The sequence below is a fragment of the Lutjanus erythropterus genome, chromosome 11, assembly GCF_056507025.1.
Source record: "Lutjanus erythropterus isolate fLutEry1 chromosome 11, fLutEry1.hap2, whole genome shotgun sequence".
NCBI classification, from domain to species: Eukaryota; Metazoa; Chordata; class Actinopteri; order Lutjaniformes; family Lutjanidae; genus Lutjanus; species Lutjanus erythropterus.
Window position 1 is genome coordinate 12,096,588 of NC_139327.1, and position 18,607 is coordinate 12,115,194.

Below are 18,607 nucleotides of genomic sequence, written 5' to 3' on the forward strand. Positions count from 1 at the left end.
GGCTTTAATGAACCAATCAAATGTAATGTTGCACTAAAAACAGCTCTGCAGTCCAGCTCTGAATATGATGGAGTAGCTGCTCTTGTTCAGCTGTCCAGCCTGTTAAAAAGTGTACACTAAGTGTTTTAACTGATGAGAGAGCTTAATGAAATATTAAACAGGCTATTAAATTATGTGGTTTGTGATAATATATTTATGTCACAAAATGTTGCCCATCAGGGGCCCACAATGCTCGATTAGTTCACTGATAAGTTTCATGAACTCTGACGCTGTCCGTGGTCCTGAGCGCTGCACCATAAATTCCACACCACCGGGGGTCAGTAGGGTGCTTAGCACTGACAGCACCGGAGCCACAGTGAGCAATTGAGAAGCGATGGATAACATGAATATAATGTGTCATTGAGTCATTAATCAAATCAATTCCCGGGTGGATGATTTGCACAGAATAAATGTAATATATTGAGCACGACAAAGACGGAGCTGGATGGAACACTTGCTCAAAATCATCAATTACAGTCTGTACGGCTTGGAAGTGACCCAAGAACAGAGTGCACTTCCTTCAGTCAGCAGTGTACACACACAAAAAAAGGGGAACCATTTAGCAGTAGCACCATCATGCTGTAGGAATAATTCACTTATTGATGAGCTTTTGCAGCAGATCACACATGCAGATGAAGTCTTGGATTCTTCTATTAAACTGTTCAACAGTAACAAAATGTGTTTTTTTTTTGTTTTTTTTTTAAGATTTTGCCTTTATTTGGATAGGGACAGCTGAAGATATGACAGGAAAGGGGGTAGAGAGAGGGGGAATGACATACAGCAAATGGGGTACAGATGGACATTGTACCAGTGATCGCTGCAGAGGACCAACAGCCTCAGTACATGGGGCGAACGCTCTACCAACTGAGCTATGGGAGCACCCATCACAAAATGTGTTTGAGTTGCATGCAGGGATACAAGAGGCACCAAGGCACTATATAGACTTGTGTCATATGATGGAAACAGTACAGTATTACTAGACTGGGGAAAAAAAATATAAGGTTTATGTAACAATTGAATTTAAAGGAGCAATCCATGAATTTTACATGTAAAGGTCAATTTTCCCATTGTTAGGAGTACTATTTGGCCCGTTAAAACATATGTAAAATGTCTTGTATGACTCTCAAGGAGTAGGGATGCTCCCACACCACTTTTTTTCAGACCGAGTACAAGTACAAGTACAAGTACTTACATTTGGGTACTTGCCAATACTGAGCACCGATACAAGGACTTAATAATGCCATTAAAGTTCTTACAGTAACTTTTAAAACATGTTTTATTGTCATGTGTTCCTTATTAAGCTGTACAGTTTACTGTGTATATGACATATTTCAGTATAATAATTTCACAACATCATTGTGGACTTGCAGAATTAAATTTACTATTATAAATAGTGTGATATATGATTATTATTTCATTATCATTTACAGCATTTTAACTAGTATTTTAAGGACACATTTACATGTGTAGTATTTAAGTTTCTTCTTCATGTCCTTCTTGTCTAAGAGCTAATTAGTTCCTACCTGTCGTTGTTTTGGGGGGACAGGTATGAGTGTGGGGCCATGTGTGCAACAGTTTTATTGACCCTACTGTGAACTTCAGAGTTGTGTGTACTGAGCTATCAGGCCGTTTTGATGAAGAATAAGTACACAAAGAGAAGTTGTAGCATCTATTACGAAAAAAACGGGGTTACAGACTGGTGACAGCGGTGTTTTTTCTTCGTCTTTGGATTAATTTGCAGAGACATTTAGCTAGTTTACACCCGTCAGGACTGATTGTTCAGCGGCTGGCTGCGGTCTACAGCTGCTCTGTGTGTTTATTTCAGTTTTACATGGACTTACATGGAGTTTTACGGACAGTTTCCAAAGTCTCTGCGGTCATTAATGGATGATGTTGAGGACAACGAGTCCCGCACTGATGATGACGACACGTCCAAAGAAAGACGGTAAGCATCAGCAAACACCTTGAACTCTGCATCCTGTTGGTTCTTTAGATGTTCACTTGTATCCAGCAGCTACTTTTCGTGTGGAGTATCGGAGTAGTTTTATGAGTACGAATACGAGTACGTGAGGACAGTATCGTACCGACACGAGATGCTGGTATCGGTCCATCCCAGTTTTCTAAAGCCTCAAGAAAATTTACCTGATGATGTAATTGTGATGTCATCAACTTATCTTGAGTTGGACTTGAGACTTAACTTTGACTTTGGTGGACGAGAATTTGAAAATAAAACAGGCATGGAAGGTCTGATGAATGATACTATTGAGTGGCATTCTGGGAATTGTAGCAGTGCACCTTGCAAAATATGAGGTGCATTTTGTTGAAGATGTTAGAAGCTGTGTAATGTAGTGTTTTTTTTTTTTTTTTAAGTTGTTGTTAGGCAAACACCAAATCACCTGTCCTTAGCATAACCATAATTCTGCCTTACTGTGAAGTAACTCTTATCTGTACTTTTTGATTTTGGTTATTTATAAGGACTTAAAGGTAGAGTCAGTAGGATTTGTCCGTGCTGTTCATGAAGGCATCAGGAGGTCAAATACCAATGTTTTCAGTTGATTAAAGGACCTGAGTGCAGCAAAACAATGAGAAAAAATAAGGAAATGCAGGCAGATGTCAGGGTTTCTGCAGATACAGCCACCACCACACACTTCTAATGAAATCTACTTACCTGAAATCTCAACTGCTGCACTATTTTTTCTTCAGGTTGTTGTTGTCCGTTCAAATGATGGTAACTGTGGTTGGTAAAAAACATACAGCTCCGGGTATCCAGCAACACCCACCACTAATTTACCACAGAAGGCCTGTCTCTCAATTAATCCAATTGGACAATGAGAAAAAAAATGGAATGGTATCCGGTGCTTTTCAGCTCTGAGTTGAAGGTCTTTTTTTCAACTCGAGGCATTCAGAGCACTCCTACAAAAACACAAGGCTCTCTGAGCATCTAAAACATGAGCAAACAACTGGAAAAAAGATGCGTCTCACTACCAAAACTGCATAACATCTGATTTCTGTTAGGATTTCTCAGCCTCTGCTGCACCAATAATAACCATTCTTATTACTACTCTTTTTTCAAAGAAGTCCCTAAACTTTATGGATATGCAAAATTAAATCTCAAGAATATCCCTTTAAAGGTCCAATGCGTAAGATATACTTGTGGAATATGGCAGAAATGGAATGTAATATTAATAAGTATTAGTATAGTCACCTGAAAATATGGATCCTTATGTTTTCGTTACCTTAAAATGAGCCAACTGACCTGTCCTAAATGCTGTACATTTCACAGCCACTGTAGTTTCTCCTACACATTTGGAAGGGGAGGGTGAAGAAAGGTGTTTGCAATCTGGAAGCTCACTGCTTGATGCCACTAAATCACACACACTGGTCCTTTAAACACAAAGTCATTCTTTTGCCCTACTTCAACATTTTCCACTGTGCTGTAGCTTTTTATCAGAGTAAATTAATACGTGAACAAGGACACAAGAAAGAATGTTAAACATGTCACAATCCAGAGATTGTTTACTATTACTGCTGTCAGTTGCTCTCTAAAAATGTCAGGGAATCATTTTTGAAGTGAACGACATTTTTTCCAGTTTATGTTGTTGCGCTGGAAAGCCTTCATTAACCTGAGGGTCAACACATATACAGCTTCTTTTCATTGAAATTAAAAATAACCCGTTAGGAGGTTTTCACCTGGCAGTGACAGTACGGTGGTATGTAAATGAATACTTTTTTGCCTAATAAGTGAATCCTCTTTCTTTCTGTATTGTGGGTGAAAGTATTAACGTAATACTTAGACTTATCTAACTACTCCATGAGTTGGCAAACACATAACCAACAACCTTGTGCTGGAGGATGAGTGAGAATGATTTTTTTGTTGTGTACGTCTACTTCCTTCCTCTTACCTTTGTCCTGCTCTGACTCAGTGCCATTTACACAAGCAACTTCAACTCTGCTGCAGCTAACATCTGTGAATAGATCTCAGAAAACTGACTCACACGCTGCGCGTAGAGCTGCTTTCACTTAATCATGGGTCGATCCAGCAGATATCGCAAGGATAAAGGCATGTATTTCTTCAGCAGCGTGTTTCTTTGCTAAATGGACTGGAAGGATGTCAGTGGAGCTGACTTATTCTGAAAGAAAACAAGAGAATGAACCAGAGATGTCGTGCGAATATGTCAGTGCAGTGGGATTTCTGTTTGAGTGCAGATAGGAAGGTCTTTACTTTGTGTTTCTCATCGCCCTCCACCCTCTCACCTCTCTAGTAAAAGAGCCTTCACCACCCGACAGATACTCCGAACAGAGAGAGTGTCTATTGATTCAGCAGCTAAAAAGGCATTTTCAATTCACATACCATTTAAACAGCCTTCCCTCCACTTTTTACTCCACCAATTCCATTAACCTCACCCTCCCCTCTGGCACCCATCACCCCTCTCACTGTCTGTTAACCCCGTCCACTTTATTCTCATCCTATCATTTCTGCTTCAGCTGAGATATGATCATTACCTTTCTGCACACGTCCATCTTTAGGCATGATTGTGCAGTGATACAAATACTAGTGTGATCGTGAGCGTGTTGTAAAAGTGTAAAATCACAGTTTCTCTGCCAGTGATCCACTTTTACAAGCCTGTTCAAACCGTTATGGGTTCAGTTGGCAGCCGTGATGCCATGTACAAACAAAATAATCCAAGTCTGTTAAAAAAAAAGGTAAACATTATTAGAGCATATAAAAAATGACGCCAGAGCTTCAGCAGGGCGAACCTGAAAAGACAACGAGGCAGCTTTTAAACATGTTGACTATGTCAGACTGAGAGCATGTGGTGAGAAAAGAGCTTTCACAAAGACGAGCGAGGAGCAGAACGAAACGAAAAGGAGAAAAATTCCAACAACCAAACATAGAAAATGCAACCTAATACAAAAAAAGGACACAAAATACATATAATGTACCCAAATACAGAAAACATATTCAAATACAGAATATGCATCCAAATATAGAAAATGCACAGAAATACAAAAATGCAGCAAAATCTGTAAAATACACCAAAATACAGAAAACACAACCAAATACAGTAAATACTACTAAATACAGAAAAAAAATAAAATACAGAAATTGCAACAAAATATGAAAAACACACCAACACACAGAAAACACAACCAATTATGGAAAATGCACCCAAAAACAGAAAATACAAAAAATGCGCTCTAAAATACCAAACATGGAAAATGCAACTGATCACAGAAAACAAAGCAAAATACAGAAAATGTAACCATTACATAACGCCCTCAAATACAGAGAACACTGTTTGTGTGTTTTATTCTCATTTGTGCGACAGCTGAGATATGATCATTATGTTTCTGCACACGTTCATCTTTTATCATGATTGTGCAGTGATACAGATACTAGTGTGATGATGAGCGTGTTGTACGGTATGCCAGTGATCCACTTTAACAAACCTGCTCAGACTGTTACAGGTACAGTTGGCAGCATTGATACCATGTACAAACAAAATAATCCAAGTCTGAAAAAAGGTAAACATTATTAGAGTGTATGAAAAATAACGGCAGAGCGTCAGCAGGGTGAATTTAAAAAGATGACGAAGCCGCTTTCAAACATGTTGAATACGTCAAACTGAGAGCATGTGGCGTGAAAGGAGCTTTCACAAAGACGAGGAAGGAGCAGAACAAAACAAAAAGAAGGGAGAAATCATGGAGGGTGCACTGGTGTGAGTTCCTAAGCTTTTGTGTAATATAAATTATGAGGCATATCTATCTCTCCGGCATTGTTAAGTGCACCTCCTTGGTATCTGATCTGCAGGGCTGTGAGCAGTTTATTAAAAATGGAAGTCATTCTAAATGAGCCTGTAATGCTCAACCCTTTCAGGAAATCTTAATGGATCCAAGCCTATCTCTGACAAGGTTAAATGCTTGAGGAGACAGCGAGAAACGTTAACAGACTAGATTATGGAGAGAGATGAATATTAACCAGCACACAGATTCAGATGGAACATTAGACACTGTCATAGATAGATTCACTGAGTGTGTTTACATGCAGCAGATAATCCAGATATGAACGGCTAAAGAATATGTTGACCTCATACTGTAGCCTTCATGTTATCGATTCTTCATAACGTCTTATGTATTGTACTGTCATAACTAAATTATCAGACACAAAACCTCATTGAAATTTATAGAAAAGCTTCTCCTACAGGGAAACTGAAAGCTCAACACACTGCATCTCAGGAAAATTCAGCCAAACACAGAAAACACAGCGAAATACAGAAAACACAGCCAAGTATAGAAATGCAACAAAATACATAAAACACATCAAGATACAGAAAATGCAGCCAAACACATAAAAAAGGCTCCCAAATACAGAAACTGCACCCAAATATAGAAAACGTACACAAACACAAACAATGCAAGCAAGCACAGAAAACACAACCAAATACAGAAAAATAGATACAGATACAGAAAACACCACTAAATATATAAAAAGGCACCCAAATACAGAAAACACAACTATATACAGAAAATAAATAAAATGCAACCAAACATAACCAAATATAGAAAACAGAACAAAATCCAAAAAAGGCTCACAAATACAGAAAATGCACCCAAATATAAAAAGCGTATGTAAATACAGACAACACAAACAAACATAGAAAACACAACTAAATACAGAGACACAGTGCAAAAACAGAAAACAGAACAGAAAAAAAACAGAAAATACAGGATTGCTGCAAGTTGCACAGAACAAAAATGAACATGTCTTTACAAACTGAGAGATGTTATTTGTTGCCATGGTTGTGGCTCATGAAGTTACTGAAGTCAATCGTCAGTGGTGTTTGAAATGGAGCAAACACTGCAGGTTTTTCTTTTATTTTTTAACATCTTATTGCAGATATTATTGCAGATAATTGCTGTCAATCTAGTGTTGTTCACTAGTTTCAATCTAGTGCCTTTCGTGATCCTGCGTGAGAGTATTTGTGTTTTCTGTATTTGCAGTGTGTTTCTGTATTTTTTTTGTTTCCTTACTTTGCAGTGTTTTTTCTAAATGCTGCTCATGTGTTGTCAAATTGATGAAGATGTTTTATTCATATGCGTGTGTTTTGTCTATATGCATGTGTTTTCTTGGGTTGCAGTGCGTTGAGCTCTCAGGGCCATCGTTCTGCTCAGCTTCAGCATTTCAGAGCTGCATTTTGAGTGATTTCACTTTACTCTGCTCAGCGTGCTCACTGTACCTCCAAAGAAGTTGAGGGGCCGTCCAGCCTACAGTATTAGCTTCCCTGCAGACCTGCTGTCGCAGCGCATGTTTCATCTCCCCAAACCCTCAAACATTAATAACCACACAAAATGAAAACAAGTAAAATCCTGTCGAGTGAAGATCATCAGAGCAGCCAAACTGTTGGATTAACTTTCACAAGGTCGCACAGAGCTAGTCGTCCTCAACTATTAAATGTAAATGTTCTATCAGGATGAACTGTCACTTCCTGTCTACATGGAGTGTGTGTCCCTCAAATGACACCACTCAGAGGATAAATTCAGCCTCATTAACTCTGAATAACTCAAAGCAGAGGAATTTGTGGTACAGTTTCACGACATGAGATTATTTGAATAATACATTATCTTTGTTTGTTTGGTGAAGAGCTCCTTTAAAGTCTTTGGAATAAGCTGTTCGTATGCAACTTTAATGTCACGCTGACACGTCCCCATGTATAATGAATAAATATAATCTGAATGGGCTCACAGATGCCATGGAAACTGTGCTTAAGTTGACATCTTGGTATGCGAGCACATCCACAGTGTATTTTTAGATCTTCTTGTAACTGGAAGAAGCCCTTGGCTAGGCTTTGAATATAATGTTTACATGTCTAAGGTCAAGTCTCACACATTAATGTGAGCGCTCAAGCTCCGGACATTTTCCTATATGACCTCGTGAACTTGTTCAAACCTGAGTAAGCCTCATAGTTTCCAAGGCAGCAAATTTATTCTGAATTGGAGGGTAATATGTGTAAGATGATGCACAAACAGGACACAGAAAATGGTGCAGCCATAACAAACACAGTGTTTCAGTTTAAGATAAGATAAGATAAGATAAGATAAGATAAGATAAGATAAGATGCACAATGTTTCTCGGACATACAGTATACATACAGTCATACAGACATAATATCTTTTAACAGTGCCTAGTGTATGGTTTTGAATAGAGCTGCAACAATTACCTGATTAGTTGATCAAAAGAAGCTTAATTGCAAGTATTAATGACAAAACTATATTGTTTCAGTCTTTTTTTCAAGCAAAGGTTTGCTGGTTCCAGCTTCTTAAATATAAAATTTGTGATAGTGCATGAAGAGTCTTTGGGTTTTGGACCGCTGGTTGGACAAAAGAAGCAATCTGAAAATGATATTTTGGCCTCTGGGAAATTGTGATAAGCTTTTTGCATAACTTCAATTGATGGGCCAAAAGATTGATCACGAAAATAATCAGCAGATTGATCCATGCAGATACTTGTGTAAAAAAAAAAAAAGACTGCAAAAAATAGAAGCACAAAGAAAGATTCAAACAGTCTCAGTAAAAAAATCAGAACTGCAAGGCTCCTTCAAAAACATGCACACTGTAGTGTCTGTATAAAATTAGGAATTTAATTTTATGCTAATTTTATACAGACCTTACAGTGTGCCTCGGTGTATTTTTGAAGGAGCCTTGGATTTTTGATTTTTTCCTAAGACTGTTTGACCCATGCACTGAGCCCTTCACCTGTAGAATAAGTGCAAAATACCTGGAGAATCCAAAGAGCAGCTGTATTGTGACCAACAGAAAGACCCAGCAGCACTTCCACTCTATTGTCTTCAAAGAAAGATTTTTACTCAGGTAAAAGTGTAAAAGTACAGGCTCTGAAATGTTCTAAAAGTATAAAAGTAAAAAGCATCACTCTGAAGGACACTTCTACCACCTGTTTCTGTCATCTTTCATCGAGTCTGCCTCTCTTGTCTGTTTTGTTTTGTTACGTCTTTTTCATCTTGTTACATCTTGTTATGTCTTTTACATGCTGTTACATCTTTCGTCTTTTTTGTCCTGTTGCGTCTTTTCCATTGTTTTCCATGTCTTCTTACATTGTGATCATTTTGTTACATCTGTCATGCGGGATACACAGTGATGGATACACAAAGGAATCATCTTTCCTCTGTGTTAATGTTCCATCCATTTAGCTTGAAATCGGTCTTGATTTTGGAAAGGCGATGCGCAATGATGCAAAATAGCAATAATCAATAATTCTTCCTCCTCAAATGCTAAATGCTACTAAAGTAATGATGTACTTGTAATCAGTAGAACGTACAGATATTTGTGTTAAAATGTGGGGAGTAAACATTAAAAGCTGTCAGTCAATGTCAATGTACTGATACCTGAAAACTCTGTAGCTGTAAAGAAAATACTGGGACAAGCAGTTACTGAACCATACATGTGATAAAATATGATGAAATTTAAAGGGAAACTCAGACGTTTCAAGCAGACAGTTCCTTTATCCATCAGGGTATCAGACATGAAGGCCAGTCTGCCTTTTAGGACACAGGGCTTTCAAAAGGACAACCTGTCATGCATTATCATGTCTATCTGTGATCTGGGTCAAGCCCTTGTAATGCATGAGTGCCTCTACAGGCGCACACAAGACCCACACGCAGCACATAGGACCACCGATTCAGAGGAAACACAATCAGCTCTATTGTGGAGTCGGCGCTGCTCTTTTTAACAGTCACTAAATCGCTCTTAGCCAATGTTTATGTGTACAGCAGAGCGCCTGCGGTGATCACTACGGCCTCGCAGCAGCAACAGCAGCATTATATGGGCCACATATGTGCTGAAAGTGGCAAAAGCTGCTGAAGGACACATGAAATGCATTCCTGCATTCTTGCGCACAAACTAATTACCAGGGAAATGCCTCAGATGCTGGATGCAGGAGGAATTGTGGTGGCAGTGGAGGAGGGTGGAGAGAGAGGGGAGGGTGTGGCGGGGGTGTATAATGCACAATGAAGGAAGAAATTTGTGTTGTGGTGGCTTCATTATTAATTTAGTTGCTCCTCATGTGTTGCCTCACAGTTATTCTCATGTATTGTTCCTGGTTTACTTGCATAGATATTACAAACACATATACACTCTCCATGTGTGGCAAACTTTCCCACACAATGGATGAAGACATATGTTTGGTTTTCAGTATGTTCAGTAGCCTCTTTGCTTCACAGAATTGGCAAAGAACAACCTACCTGCACACTGCAGCACTTCTTATACTATGATTATCCTATAATTTTCAAAACTGAAACAAAAAAAAAATTGAAACGCAACAAAAAGGATAAAACTGGTGAGATTTTGTAGTTTTCTTGTTTTCTTGTCAAATCCTGATACAGCAGATCTCATTCCTCTGTGCCATGGAGCTCCATTGGGTCCAAAAACAATTTAAAAACACTGACTGTATAAAACATGGACGTAGTCTCTAGGGCCGCTCCCTGAAAGCTGAAGATTCAAATCATCAGTCGGAGGCCCATCAGTTAACTGAGGTTCTCCAAGCTGAGCACATGTTTTGTTTTTGCTTTTCCTTTGTCAGTCAGTGTGCATTAAAATTACAAGATAAAACACATATAAACTCATAAAAGCACAGGGAGAACATTTCAATGTGGATTTATAAATAATGGGAATCATAAATATAGTTTTATATTGGCTGGTGCAGTTATCAAAAAATCCACATGATATCATCCACTGGTGGCAAACTGAAGAGAGAAGGTGAAACGAGTGGTTGTCAACAAGTTTCTGCTTCTGTGTTTTTAGCTGCATCACTGTACACAGAGCAGTGTTACACAAGGATCAGTGCTCCTGTGACACATCAGCCAATCATATACTTTGGTTTTGCCACCTTTGCTTCCTGTTTTCCCACAACTCCTGTGCCATGTAAATGATGGAGGAGAATCTTGTTCTTGCTGCTAGCCAGTGTCAGCAACAACAACAACAAAATGCAGCCGATGATCCACGTTCGCTGACTCAATACACAAGCGCTCATTGACATCAACAAGCACTAGCATTTAACATAAAAGCACTTCACTGACCACGCCTGAAATCTGATTGGCCACCCCTAGTGCCACCCCATTATCCTCAAGTATGATTGGTAATCAGTCCAGTGAGAGGTGGAGGTGGTTCGGGTACAGCCTTGGTAGTCTCCACAACACCACCCATAGCTTAATGTTTAACGCTCACAGTGTGGTGGCATCGCCATCTTGGCACTGCCTGACTCACCTAACTTCTAGCTAATCCAAAAATGGGCAAAGTGATGGAGTGTGGGTGGAGCTAAGGTGGGCAAAATTAAGTGGCTACCTAGTGGCTAGCCACCTGTCACGACACCCACCTGTCACTCAAAGCAACCACACCCTTAATTATGCATCTGCACTTTTTGGAACATTTACGTTGGCTTCACACATTAATGAGCCACGCTGTTCTCCTTGTCAACAATCCTACAGACACTTAAGTGCTGCTGGAAACACTAAAACACTTTTGGGGCACCAAATGTGTGTTAATACGCAGCAGAAAGTAGTCTCCAACAGATGAACTATTTACTCCTGTTTAAGTGATTGTCTGCTAAAAACTACAGTGCACAGATGATTTAGGACATTTCAGAGTCTTTTAAAAATGACAATTAGATGATAATAAGATTGTTAGTTTTTATCTTTTCATGGAATTTATTCGCAGTATGAAAAATACTCCGTGGGAACAACAGCCAGCTTCTCTGACCTAAATTGAGTCGTGCTTAATTTTATTTAAAAGTCCAGCTAGCAGAGCCAACATGGAGTTTAGTTTCAGCAAAAGGTCATTTACTGTAAACGTTCAGGTATAAAAGGAGCAACATCTGTCCCTGATGACCTTTTTGATCCCGTTGAGGTCCTGGCAGATGTTGCTCTGGGCAGGACAGATGAGAAAGGTGTGACGGAAAATCAACAACAGCAACATCTCGAGCTGTCCTCGCAGCCTGGCACGAAGCCACATGCTGCACCAGGGAGCTGGACGCAGCTCTGACCTCCTTACAAACTTTAGAGCTTTTCTGCCTCCTCCTGCCATAAAAATCATTTCATGTAGCTTAGTGGGAAATAAAGGACTGTATTGCACTTGTGACTCCCTGCCCACATGCAGAGCAGATCACCGGATCGATCGCTGCCCTCAGTTTCTCTCCCCGGTGGCTCCACTCAGAGAGCGATTGCTGTCAGTGGCACTGAAACTGTTCCCTCAAATGATACAGGTTTAAAGGCACCTAGCATCTCTATCTACTGTACAACACAAGACACATTGTAAATTACAGATAAGCATCCTGCTACACACTTACCCTCTTCATTTCTTTCAGTTTAACTCATTAAATATTATTATCTTCTGCTGTTCAGTTATTGCCAACCATGTTGCTTAAGGCTGTAAGGGCTATTTCATGTTTTCTCAGACCAAACATCACTTCTTAATTCATATACAGCCTGGGTAATTATCTGCTTATTATTATTCAAGTCCAAAGGCCAAAGAGTAGGTGTGAAGCACTCACAATAAAGAACAGGCTTAAAGGAGATTTAAAAAGCACAACAGAGCCACGCTAAGACTTAGATATAGGAGCTAGTTTATCTGCTGAGGAAAAATTGAATAATAATAAAACAATTAAAAGCATTAAATCATTGTGTTGTCTTCATTTAATCAGATTAGAAAAAGAAACTTTTCTGGGGCTAATGTGTTTATGTACTGTAACAAAGTAAGCAGCCATGTGTGAAGTCACGCAGTTAGTGAGAGGTTGTTAAGTGGACCATTGTCAAGTTCTGAAATCCATTAATCATTACATGTATGCTGTATTAAATAATGTTATAATATCTAAAAACTGCTACCTACACATTAAAAAGAGCTTATATTCATATCTGAGATATGGACACAAGTCCCAGGGGGGTGAGAGGGGACGAGTCTCTTCCACCTTCAAAAAACATGAAGCTGTCCCCCGCAGTAATTTAAAAATAAATTATGTAATTACAAATATGTAGCATATTTAATAGAAGCTAAATCCACTTTTAAAATAATCCACAGTTAATTATGTAGTAAGCTTGTGAGCTAATGATACATTTATCACACCCATAAAACTTTGAGACAGATGTCTATTGTAGTTAATTTAAAAATTCTCATTCCGACTCATCCCTGGTTTCTGATGGCGAGTGTTTAAAGTGGATGTGGAGGAACGACGTATCACATGGTGACAATCATCTGCCTTATGTGCTCACAGTTTTTAGTTATCTGTACATGAGTATTTATTTTTCTGCCAACTTTTTGCATTTACTCGCTACATTTTACACAAATATCTGTACTTTGTTTTCCTTACATTTTAAAAACAGGCTCGTCACTTTAGAAAAGATGATTCTTTGCTGTATCCTCAATGCATATCATGCACGTCAGACTAAACAAGACGAAAACAACGTAAAAGACGTAACGTAGACAAGAGAGGGAGATTTGTCCACAGAGAAAATGTGAGGTTCAGTTGGCTTTGAACAGCCAGTAGAAATGTGCTTCTGAGGGCAACTTTTCACTTCTGTACTTTGAGTACATCAGTACTCAAAAAGTGTGTACTTTTTACTGTACTTTTTCATTTTTACTTGAGTAAAGCAGTTGAATCAGTTCTTTTACTTTTACCAGAGCCTTTTTTTTTACACAAGGATATGTACTTCTACTTGAGTAAAAAATGTGTGTACTTTTAATAACTATTAATTATTACTATTAATAGAACTATTACTATTAATGTCTGCAGATAATTTGTTATACGTTGATGATATTACTGATGTCCCCTATAAATACTCTTGGGAAAATTCAACGTTTGTGGTCCTCCTTTAAGCTATAATGAGATCTGCGCCCTTGAGCTGAAAAACTGCCTAGTCAGCAGCCCTGACCCTACGCAGTTTTGAAAGATAAAAAACACAGGTAGAACAGGTTAAATCACATGCCATTTTAACGGTAGAACAACTTCACAATTAAGTAAATATAGCTAAATTACACTGGGACGTGTGAGGCTGCTGTTGATGTGGACAGAGAGGTCTGACTCCACTGACAGGCGGTTTGAGATTCGTTCCTGTCAGACTGTGTTGAGGGCCGCGATGTATCATCACTCCTTTGAGCCTTATTTACTGTGTCATGTCTGTCCATCTCTTCCTCTGTCACTATTTTTCTGACTCCTCCACAGCAGTAAAAGCGTGTTGTGTTACTATGACAACAAGCAACCATGAGTTGTCATGTCTTGCTTCACAATGGTTTCCCATACATAAATATATAGGCATCATTTTTGTCAGATATATTTTAAAATATTATTATATTTTAAAATTCCATGTCCCTTATTTTTACAGATATATATTTACATACACATATGTATATATTTAATGTTCTTATATTTAACATTTATGTATCAAAATATATCCAATAAATCTATAGTACATAAATATAAAATATTTGATATTCTTATGAAAAGAGACTTTACAGATACTAGATTTATACTTTAACAAATTTGATTTAATAATCCCTAATTTCAGATTAGATGACATCTAAAGCCAACATCACCAAATGTTAAAAATATATCTTGATCTATCTAACATACATATAGAAAACACAAACACAAACATTTTTACTGGTTTTATGTCATTTTCTTATGCTTTCTGTTTATATATTTGTCTTATTTTACTTAATGAATCATAGTTTTTATTTCAACTGTATTTTTAGTTTTCCTCTAATATCATTATTGAATTGAATTAATTTGCAGTGCCCTTTTTATTATATCATTAATACTTTGGCAGTATTATTAGAACATTGACTAAACTGAAAATTGAAACTGAAGAATTGAGACAAACTGTTTACAATAACTTTTTTTGTTGACCTGTAGGTATTGAACGTTATATTGAACATTATTGAACAGTATTGTTTTTTTCAGTTTTTCTTCCCATCAAGAGCCACACTGTTACCTCCTGGTGCTTCGGCATAGCAGCAATAAAGAACGTGTGTGAGAGAGAAAGAGAGATTAGTTCATTAATGACCATGGTCTTGATACATATTGTAATATTATGGGTTAGTGGTTGTCATTAATCTTCGTGGCAAATGTCCTGAGAGTGACGTATTAACTTCCACTTCTCACTTTTAAGTCAAAGTGCAGACCAGAACTGTTCATTTGTGTAAATGATAAGTATCTCCTTGAATGGTAGGCTTATAATAATTATGATGGTTTCAGTTGAGAGCATTTGTTAGCAAATGTACATTTTTAGGCCACTTACACTTTTAGTCTGCTGTTGTCTGCTTCGTAGACTTTCATTAGTAGCTGTTGCTCACTGGGTGTGAACCATGCAGTAGCATCTTCTCCATTTCAGCTTCATTAAATATGAGATCAAACTTGTTTGTTGAAGAAATCCATGAACATGCATTTATCAGAATTACCTAGCTCGACCTAGTCACACCTCCTCAGCCTGGCTTAGCCGACATGAAATGTATAAATCCAGGATGAACTGACTAGACTAGGTCAAGCCTTGCTTTTTCTGTTATCCTGGATTTATGAATTCTGCTTTTGTGAAATAGCCCTCTGGGTGCAGTCACTTATAATTAACCCGCCTGTGTGTATTGATTATGTAATTGCCAGAATATATGCTGAAGAAGGAGGTCTTGCCCAAAATGTCTGGATGGAAATAATAAAAAGTCAAACTGGAGAGCAGTCTTTCTTATGATGACAACAAAACATAAAATGCAGGTAATGTAGCTGAATGTCAAAGATTTTTTAATATGGTGAAAATACACAATAAATGAGCTTTGAGATGGTAAATCTTACACCCTTGGCCCGTCCTTAAGGCACCCCAGGGTGCATCTATTTTGGGAGCCACTGATGTAAAGGCTTAATTGAAACTGGAAGCACTGGGTTTAGTTGTGAGCTGGAAGGAGCTCTGGCTGTAATTGTGAGTTAACAAAGCAACACGCCTACAGGGGACAAAACCAACAACCAAACAGACAGCCAATAAAACTAATCGTAAAAAATGTCTCTCTTTGCAGGGACATGTTGTTGTGATACACACTGTATACATATGTTATCTGTGTGAAGAAGGTACAATACTGGAGATGTAAGAGGAGAGATGACTTCTTGTTAAATCTCACTCACAGCCCCCCAACAATATGCATCTGTGGTGATTTTGTCTCCCTTCCCTGCCTCCAATATTTCTGTCCCGTATGTTGTGGGACAGAGTAAGTCAGCTCAGCGGTGTGGAAAATTAGATCATTAATTGGGAATCATCAACAAAGAATCTTTGATAAGTAATTTAGCGAGTCCTCAGTGGTTGTGGGGGATGAGCTTTATGCTGAGAATAACTCACCCTCTGTAGTCTATTAAAGGATATGGCTGCAAATATTTTATGTTTGTTATTGTCAACAAATCCTATGAAAAGACCAAAACAACAATGCCTTATTCTGCTTCTGAATACTTCCCAATTTCCCAACCTTATTCATAGGTCTCAGCCTCAAGCCTATTCATTCCTACTGAAGATGTAATTTATTTAAAAAGGCTAATCAGTTTACTAAATTTTCAATTTTTTAGAACCTAAACAAACTAGTTAACAAATGTCACTCAAACAGGTGTAAATAGAGCATTTGTTGTGGACTATTTTCAGCTGCGGATTAATACACATTTGGTGCACTAGTGAGTATTTACAGCAGCAGGACAGTGTATGTGGGATTGACTAAATAAAAAATAAAGTTCTCATGTTTATCGTAAAAAAAAAAAGGGCAGCAGTGTGGCTCATTAATGTGATTTCAACTGTTTTTAAATAATGGAGCTCATTGAGGAATAAGATATATCAAGCTTCAGCTGCACAAACAATACTGAGTATTAGTTTTACCAATTGACTCTTCCTAAGTCCCGCCCCTTTTTGCTCTCTGCTCCCAGTTGAACACTTTGGTACTTTGATGGTAAAAGGAACACAGAGTGCTGTAGCAATGTAATGACATTGTAATGACAGGGCTCACCTCCCAATGAACAAATGTTCCACCAAAACAAGTTCCCTCTCAACGCTATTTTGCAGGGGAACCGTCGCTGAGCGCCGCCCAAGATGACTGTGATTGGCTCAGTGAAAAACAACCAAGCCAGAGCGTTTTTATAGCAGAATGATAATACGTAGAGCGCTGTGGAGACAGGTCTGGCTATTTGAGACTAAACATTAGCTAATTCAGATGTGAATGTCACTTTTACGGGTCCCACAGCAACGTCTCCTTACCATCCTCAAAAGTTGATTTTCTTTAACACGCGTTGAGGCAAGGAAGAGCTGGCAGAGGCACCAAACTTGCTCAACTGAGTAAAAAGGGTCAGGACTTACGAAGGATCATTTTCTGTTGGTTTTGGTCTTTTTATAGGATTTAAAAAAAAAAAGAAAAATATGAAACATCACCAGACCTCTCATGGATGTTGGCCTTTCAACATGTGGTGCTGCTGTGCCCAAACACCTGCTTAACCCCGAGTTTCTCTCACTTTCCCTTTCGCTTCCTCTCTGCCTCGCTTGTCCTGCTGTGCCAGGCTGCTCTGTGCCAAGAATGCTTCACATCTGCCTCTGCAGGGTACAAATGATGGCTGCGATGTGGATTTAAGAATGTGTGCGTCTGTAAATATTTGGTTGTGCCTTGGTGAGAGCTGGGGAGGGGGGGGATGCCACTCTGTGTGGCAAAAATAACTCTCGACAGTAACCCCCTTACTGTAATCTGAAGGAGTCCAGCCTGACAGTAATTCCTCTCCCCCGGCAACACCAGCAGGAGGACGATCCCTGGAGTATTTAGTGAAGTAGGAGAAGCAAGGACAGGCGAAATATATGAGACCAACATCACTTCTGTGTGAAAATATAATTAAATTACCCACAAGGACAAACAAAATATAGCGAGCTGTTAGTGGTTAGCAGGTCATGTCATTTAAGTTGAATTTGACAGCTGCTGCGGGTTTAGTTGAGTGGTCTGACTCAGTTCATCTAGTCAAAATGACTGCAGTAATGGATCACTACCCTTTGCAGTACGGTTAGACGGTTTGTTGATTGCATGAATAGGAAAAGGGGATATTAAATTCTGAAATTAACATTTTAACTCCTTCCTTCCCTCTTTCCGCGCCTGTTTATCACCTGTTTTATTATCTAGCAATAAAACTCATTTCTTTTTCCTCCTGTTTAAGTGCTGATTGACACGGTTTACCCGTCTATTGCTTATTTTATGCATCTGATGAAGAAAATGCGTCTGGATGAATGTTTTAAAGGGAGGATGAACACTGAAATGTCTATGTAAATGACAGCGAGGGGATGTGATTGTGTTTATAGTTTGAGGCTCCCACAGAAAGGTGATATGGTTGGAAAGCACATTGTTATGGTGCTCACAAAACCCATTTACTTTCACATGAATGTGAAATTTCCAGCGTTCATAAGCAGTCCTTTGAACGTTACATGCTTTTCCTCAGTTTTATCTCGCTGTTTAAAATTGGATGATGGTGACAGGTAGGGAAATTTGAACTTCACTTCTTTAATCTTTATACTGT

The 18,607-nt window shown here is 38.6% G+C and overlaps 1 protein-coding gene across 1 annotated transcript in view; it reads left to right on the plus strand.

Annotated features, from left to right (window-relative positions):
• Positions 1–1,859: 1,859 nt before the first annotated feature.
• Positions 1,860–18,607, plus strand: part of flrt1a (fibronectin leucine rich transmembrane protein 1a) — a 92,804-nt gene continuing 76,056 nt past the window's right edge. The window contains exon 1 of the mRNA XM_084730815.1: positions 1,860–1,984. The gene's annotated coding sequence lies outside the window, so the exon portion shown is untranslated. The remainder of the gene's footprint in view (positions 1,985–18,607) is intronic.